Source organism: Meriones unguiculatus, chromosome 1 (genome assembly GCF_030254825.1).
Source record: "Meriones unguiculatus strain TT.TT164.6M chromosome 1, Bangor_MerUng_6.1, whole genome shotgun sequence".
In the NCBI taxonomy this organism is placed as follows: Eukaryota; Metazoa; Chordata; class Mammalia; order Rodentia; family Muridae; genus Meriones; species Meriones unguiculatus.
In genome coordinates, this window is record NC_083349.1 from 82,074,997 (window position 1) to 82,083,113 (window position 8,117).

The window sequence follows — 8,117 nt, forward strand, 5'->3', positions numbered from 1 at the left end:
CCATGGAAGGGTTGATTTTGTACAAGCAGGCAGTTTAACAGAGACTAAGATAAGTTATCTGGGGCATCTAGAAGTTGGGGTCCTAGACTACAGTTGGGTAATTTTCCATGGAGCTGGCCATCAAGGAGATGAAATTCTAGTTAAACCTAAAATGACCTTAACTCCCATCCCTATTCACAGAGAAAGGAATGGGTGAACATAGTATTCTAGATTAATGATCTCAGATCATTCTTATTTTTGAGGATCTGAAGTCTGAGTGATAGCTATCTTCTTTAATTAGAAGTGATGAATCCAGGGGGTGACACCAGCCACTTTCACAGAAAGTTGGGGTGGTGAGGGTAACTGGCCAGGGTCTTTACAGACATGTCCCAGGGTCTGGGTAGAGATCCTCTTTACCCAAACCAAGACTCCTGGCTGGGCCAGTGGGCAGTTTCAGAGGTGGGTGATGGCAGGATTCCCTGCAAGGTCTTGAGAAGGGAGTGAGCAGAAATTTCTGCCTGAGGATATCTCAAATTTGGGGGAGATTGGAGGTGGTCTCCCAAATATAACTTCAAAATTAATAAACCCCATGGGTAAGGAGGACATCAGGCCATGAGCTGTACGAAAAGGAGGAGGTTAGCCCAATTTTCCATAGTTTCTAAGACCAATTTGGTTAGAATGTTGTTAATTATATTTATCCTTTCTATTTTACTTGAGCTATGTGGCCTACGTGCATGATGTAATTAATATTTAGTAGCTTTGTAGATTTTGAGACACTCTGCCTTCAAGCCTGGGCCATCACTGGACCCCAAATCTGGGGGCAGGCCAAACCCAAGAATTATTTCCTGAAGATATTCCTTGATTCCTCTACTGTTCCAGTAGAATGGGCTTCTACCCATACTGAGAAGTTGTTCATAGACACCAGCAAATATTTATAGCCAAACACAGGAGGCCTGATTTCATTAAAGTCTGTTTCCTAGTGCTTCCCAGGCCCATTTCAAGCCAGGATTCATTGTGGGGTCATCTTTTCCACTTTGGGGTTTACCTGAGCATAGGTGACACATCTGAAAGTGGTGTCTTCAATAAGGCTTTCCAAAATTGGAACAAAACACCTAGATCTGATCAGCTCTTTTGTGGCCCCAGGTGAGTGGCTTGGTGGAGACCTGAAGCAGTTTGCCTTCCCAGACTTTCAGGAAGGAAGGGTCTTACTCAGCAGCTGTGTGTGGAGGTTTTGCAAGCAGGCAGTTTAACAGAAGCTAAGTTTTCTGGGGCATCTTGACTTGGTCCTAGAATAGAGTTCGGTAGTTTTCCACAGGACTTAACATCAAGGAGATCAAATTCTGCTTAAACCTAAAATGACCTTAGTAACAAGATGGAGGAACCTCTGTGCTGTCATGACCTGTCACCGCTGGACATTTGACAGAAACGAGAGCAATAACGAGGGGAGACCAGATTAAACACCTAATGGTTACCTTAGCACTGTGAGAGCTTCTATGACTATAGGTAGCCCTGAAGGGAATGGAAGCCCCCTCCTAAAGGTCCTTCACATTTGAACAGACCCCAAAAGCTTGGCCATGAGTATAAACTACTGTGGTGACCAGAGGAAGAAAGGCTCTTTCACAATGTTTAAAACTTACGCAGAGTAACATAGGCCATTTCAATGCAAGTATATAACGTACTTTAAGCATATTCCTTCATGCCTCCCTGCCCTGCACCCCCTCTCTTCCCTCCCCATCAGTCCCCTTTGTTCCTCAGACAGTTCTCTTCTACTTTCATGCTATCTGTACATACTGTAGGACTAACCAGAGGAGAAAAGACTTGGTGTCAAGTCTATGAGGGCAGCTGCCATTCACTGAGCCTGGCACATTGCCTACTTGGTAGAATAGTTTTAAAAAACTATTCCATGTGGTAAGATAAACAAACAAACATACATAGCAAACAAACATAGCAGTAGCTTATGTTCAAGGCTCATCAGCAAGGAGTGATCAGAATTTTTCATTTTTCTCCTAGGCATTGTGTTCTAATGTCTTGGTTATTTTTCTTAACCTCCCAAAATGGAATGAAATGGCCTTTATTAGTAAAGTTCTAACTTACAAGGAGAAACCTAGGCCAGAGTGTTTGTGCTTTATTTGACCTGAAAATTTGAAATGGATGCTCACATTAAAATAAATATTAAAATAAAGAGGCAATTACATATAAAATTCTAAACTTTTAGTTTCTCTCAAAAAAAAAAAAGTTAGAAAATTGTGTAACTTTCAGCCCAACTCCCGTAAGAATTAGCGGATGCGGCAGGTTGGGAGCTCCAACAAAGGAAAGAATCCTGTTGGCTGAGTTCCCAATACTCCTGGGTATTTCCTGTGACCCACTGCGCAGAAAACTAGTTCTGTTTGACTGCTATACATGAGCCAGTTTTTGATCTCTAGACTGAGGTTTTTGTTCAGTTTCTACATATAGGGTGTGTTGGATAGTTTTATGTCAATTTGACATAGGCTTGAGACATTTGGGAGAAGGGAAACCTCAATTAAGAAAATGCCTCCAAGGGTCAAACTGTAGACAAGCCTGTAGAGCATTTTCTTATATAGCAATGAATGAGAGATGGATGGCCCAGCCCATTGTGGGTGGTGTCATTCCTAAACTGGTGGTCTGAGTGCTATATAAGAAAGCAGGCTGAATAAGCCATTGAACAGCCCTTCCCCATGGCCTCTGTATTAGCTCCTGCTTCCAGGTTCCTGTTCTGTTTGAGTTCCTGTCCTGACTTCCTTTGATGATGAACTGGAATGTGCAAATGTAAGCCACCTAAACCCTTTCCTCCCTAAGCTGCTTTTGTCTTGGTATTGCATCACAGCAAGAGTGACCCTACCTAAGACAATGCATGTTTTGCCTGCATGTCTGTGCACAATTTAGCATGCCTGAAGAGGCCAGATGAGGGCATCAGATCTTCTAGTTAAGTATGGAGTTAAGGATGGTGGTTGTGAGCTGCCATGTATGTTGGAGATTGAACTGGGGTCTCCATAAAGAAGAGTCCCAGTCTTCTAGCTAGCGAACCATCTCTATCCCCTAGGGTTCATGTTTTGATGGGAAAAGCATTCATTATTTCCACATCATTCAGAGAGATAGCCCACTCCCAGGTACAGCCTGCTTATAGCTAGTCAAGAGGATTGTATTCAGGAGCTGTTTGTTAATGCACACAGACAGAACACCTTCTAATGTTTTTTTTTAATTTGGATATATTCAAATTATAAACATCTTGATGAATAATGCAATTACATTTGTGGGTTATATGGGAAGCTATGAAGCAAGATGACACATTTAGTGCCTTAGTTTTGTAGGGCTGTCATAACAAACAAGTACAAACCTGGTGATTAAAACAGCAGATCTTTGAGCTTCTTATGGATTGCATGCTTTTAATCTTAGCGTTTGGGAGCCTAAGCTAGAAGGTGGGAAGTTCAAGGCTGGCATGGGCTATAGTAAGACTTTATCCCAAAACCAAACAGATTTTATTCATTCACAGCATTGGAAGCATAAAATGAAGGTCTCTGTAGGTTTATGTTCACTCTGAAGGCCTTAAGAGAGAACTTTCCCTTTCCTCTTCACCTTCTGGTAGTTCTAAGCATTTCCTTGGTTGTGGCTGTATTGTTCTAATCGCTGCGTTTATTTTTTACATAAGCTTTCTATTAACAATATCTCTTATTTATCAGTTGACAGTTTCATATGCGTATACTATGCCTCTTGATCCTATCTCTCCACAACTCCTCCTTCCTGCTCCCCCCCCCAGACAATCTTTAGCATACCACTTTAGAACTCTGTGTTCCCCCTAAGCCCGTGAGTTTAATTAGTGCTGACATGGGAGTGTTGGGTGAGCTGTTGTCTTGGATTTCTGCAGGTAGCCATAGCTGCAGTCAGTTCATGACTGCATCAAGCCCATCATGTCCAGAAGATAGTATTCATAGCACCCCTTCCTGTCCTGTGTCTCTGTGTCCTTTCTGCCCTCTCTTCTGTGATGTTCTCTGATCCTTGAAGGGATTAACATAGACATCCCATCTAGGAATGACCACTCAACAGTCATTCTCAGCACTGAGCAGTTATGAGTCAGTGCTTTAACACTGCAGTTTCCTACAGAAAACACGTGACCTCCTCTGAGGCTTAGATCCCCTTCTGCCTTCTCTTATAAGGACATTTGCTATTTTGGTTTAAGTCTCATCTGGATTACCCAGGATGATCTCATCTTGAGATCAATAATTTAGTTCTATCTGCAAGGATTCTGTCCAAGTAAGGTCACTTTCACAGGTTGCAGGGAAATAGGTTTGGTGGGGGTTAAGTAGCACCATTTAACCCTGTCTGGTTGGTTAATAATTTTATTCTTAGTTGCACCTGGCCAGAACTCTTTGTGGGTCCTGAGAAGCTCCTGGGGTAATGTGCAGTGATGTAATGTAGACCACACACTGAAGAAGCATGCATTGATGGCTAAGCTCCATGAGTGTGCTAGCCAGAAGAAGTGGCAGCAGAATTAGGTTATTGGGTTCTGGAACTCAATGTAGGTCCTCATGCTTCAAGGCAAGCACTTTTCCAACGGGGTCATATCCCTAGCCTTCCTCTTCCTTTTTAAAACTTGGTGCTGTGCCCGTACTGAACCGGAGCAGGGGCTTGTGAATATAAGTAACTGCTCTACCCCGAGCTGCATCCCAAGCCGTATCTTTCCTCTGAACTTCATAATAATCCACGGGAGCATGTGCTGTTACCATTATTTTGCAAAGAACTGAGAAATTAAGCACTCACCCAAGGCTGGTGAGCAGAGTCAAAGTCAGCTGCGGCAACTGCATAGGCCGCTTTTGCCACTGCCACTGTATCTCACTAATCCATTTTTGACAGTACTGTGAAGAAAGCTGAGGCTGGTTCCCACCCCCCTACTCCCAACCCCCTCTCTCCTGCCTTTTTCTTTTTCCTTTCTGAGGTGGGATAAGTATAGTATTAAGCATGTAATTTTTTAACCTGGGCTCAGATATTGGCTATGTGAGACCAGACAGGGCAGGTTTCTTCTCTGCGTGTCAGCTTTCTTGTTTCTGTGACTTGGTGTGTCACAGGCTCGCCAAGGGAATTTAGTGATGTGTTGTACAGGATTTCTACTGTACCTGAGAGAGACCACACACACCCCTTCCCGCTACCTGTAACGTTGGCTATTAATAGTTCACAGCTGAGTTCACAGTTCCTTCTAGAGGCTGTCTTTAGCTAAAGGGAGTCTGTCACCTTAAATTTTGTCCCCTCGTGCGTGGCTGCTGACATCCAGTGACTTAAGTGTGTCACAGGACATGAAGGCTACCCTCTGTACTTGTAAGGACTTTCCCAGCCATAGATTTCTGAAGAAGGCTGAGGCCTTATCTCAACTCCATCACTACTCCACTGCTTTATTTTGCCAATATCGCTTCCTATGGTCTGTCCAGGTATTGCCTAAGGTAATTTTCCCAGGGAACCTTCCATACTTAAGAGTACATTTCTTGTGGAAACTGACCTGCAACACTTACTGTGTATACTGGGTCTGACACACACACAGTACATATTCAGCCAATTGTTTCCAGGCTTCCTGCCCACCTCGGAGAATTCTGCTGATGCCTCCCCATCCCAGAGACCTTGTTGAGCCTCTGACTTACCCCTGTTTCATCAAACTGCCACAGAGAAGTATTTTGCCAAAAGCTTATCATCAATGCATTAACTAATTCCCCTGTATGGGGTCCTGTAGCCTTCTTGACTGCACTAAGTGGTCCTAGGCTGAAAGCCAGTTCCAGAGAAGACCCAGTTGTACCATGTAGGGAGCTGCCCATAGTCCCAGACATGAAGAGTGAGTGTTTGCTGTTATTTACCTAAGGCTGCTCTGGACCCTAAAGAATGAATGTTCAGTTTTCACATTTCAAATGGACAGAATTCAAAAGCTGGACATAGCCATTCTTTCAACAGTAAGAACTTTGAGAACTTGACAAAATTTGAAATTTCCGCACCATCAGCAGCATGCCTGATGGTCTAAACTCCTTACTTAGGGTGTGGGCAAAAAAGGGAACAGCAGCCTCAAAGTGCAGTCACAGCAGTGAGTGGCACCATGTCTGCAGCCTGGGAGCGGTCTCTCACTTCAGGGGAGGAATGTGTGGTCAGGAGGGAGAAGCTGTCGAGATGGTTGCCTTAGCTACTTTTCTGTTGCTGTGATGAGACATCATGACCCAAGCAGCTTGCAGAGGAAACATATATTCAGGGCGTGCTTACAGTGTCAGACTGTCACGGTGAGGAGCAGCTGATGACTCTAAAAGTTGCAAGCAGAGAGAGAGAGCTAACTGGGAACAGCACAGACTTCTGAAATATCAAAGCCCACTCACAATTCTTCCAACGTGATGACACTCACTAGGCCTTCCCAAACAGTTCCACCACCTGAGACCAGGAATTCAAATGTGCTCGTATGGGAGTCATTCTCTGTAAAACTATGATAGCTGTCCATGTGTTGTTCTGTGGATGTCCTGGGTAGGCAGAACAAGCCTGAGATGACCCTTGTCTGGTGCCATATAGCATGGGTATGGCACAATACTCCTGAGACAACCCTAGACAGAGGCCCCCAGCACCACTAATATGAGCAAGTAAGTGGTAGAGAGATGGAAGAGAAAGAGAAGCAGAAGGATGTATACATATATAACATATATATATGTGTGTGTGTGTGTGTGTGTGTGTGTGTGTGTGTGTCTTCCTGGTCTTTTGCTTGTATATTTTGATTTCTAATTTTATGGTTTACAGTTTTGTGTTTTTAAGTGTGTGTGTTTTTTCTTTTTTAAAAAATTATATTTTGCTTGTTGTCTTGTTAGTTTGTTTTCTAAAGAGGGAGAAAAGAAGGACATGGAGTTCAGTGGATGGGGATGTACAGAAGATCTAGAGGGAATTGGGGGAGGGAGGAAAAACTATGAACAAAATACATTGGTGAAAAACTTTTTTCAATAAAAGAGAAAAGATTCTGAAAAAAGGTTTTTTTTATTACCAACTTAAACTTCATATTCCATGTTTGCATTTCGTATAGATAGTGGGACTATGAATAGTTACAAATTGTTTCTACTTTAAAAATATTTTATACTGTTGTTTTATGCTAAATATATATTTGGTTTAAATCACCCACTGAGAAATGTAGTAGCTTGTTATACTAGGCTTGCTTTAAACAGCACACACGTACGCGCGCGCACACACGCACACACACACGCACACACACACACACACACACACACACACACTGATTTCCTCATTAAAGTATATGCTACTGAATTTCATACATGAAATATAAATAATACATAGTATGTAAACATATGAGATAAATAGAAATATATATGATGGAGAAACCAAGGCATGGGGATAAATGACTTCCCAAGCATCATTCATTTAGTAAGTATGAAAGGCAGGGTTCAAACCCAGGGGAGCTGGCTGAGAGCCTGTGTTAATGGCTTCTGCCTCTCCTCAAAGGATATTAAGCAAAGGGAATAAATAAGAGACGGTAAATGCAGCTGATCTCACTGATAACTCCATTCTCATTATCTTTATAAAGATAAGAACTGTATCTCCAACATTCCTCCTGTCATCTTGTCGTGGTCCTCTGACACGTGGTAGAGGAACCACTTTTTCCTGAGTCAGTGGCATGCCACCCAAAGGGTGGTGGGCTTGGGTTTTGCTCACTTTTAAGTACATTTGACATCTCTGGCATCCCTAGCTATCATCATTACCACTTAACGTACTTCCAAGGAGTCTGGTATGCTTGGGAGTGCCTCCTTACCTCAGACTGAATTGGCCAATCCACAAGATAAATGCCTGAATCTGTCCTAGGCTGGTTCAAACCTGTTTTGTGTACACAAGAATAAGAAATCTTAGCCAGCTGTCATTTCATTCAATTAAGTCCCCCATTTGGTTTGCTAATAGAACTAAGAGCCTTCGACTAGGTCGCCTGATTTTCCCTATAGCAAATTTTGTTTGGATGGGTTTTGTAGTCCTCTGGTTCTAGGGTTCTTCTTTCTGTCATCTTGTTTCTCTAAGTGACTGAGCTCACTTGAGTCGTGTGAGCTGAGGTTGTGCTGACTGAGGCTGGTGACACTTTGAGGAGGACTCCAGTGCCTCCAAAAGGATCTGCT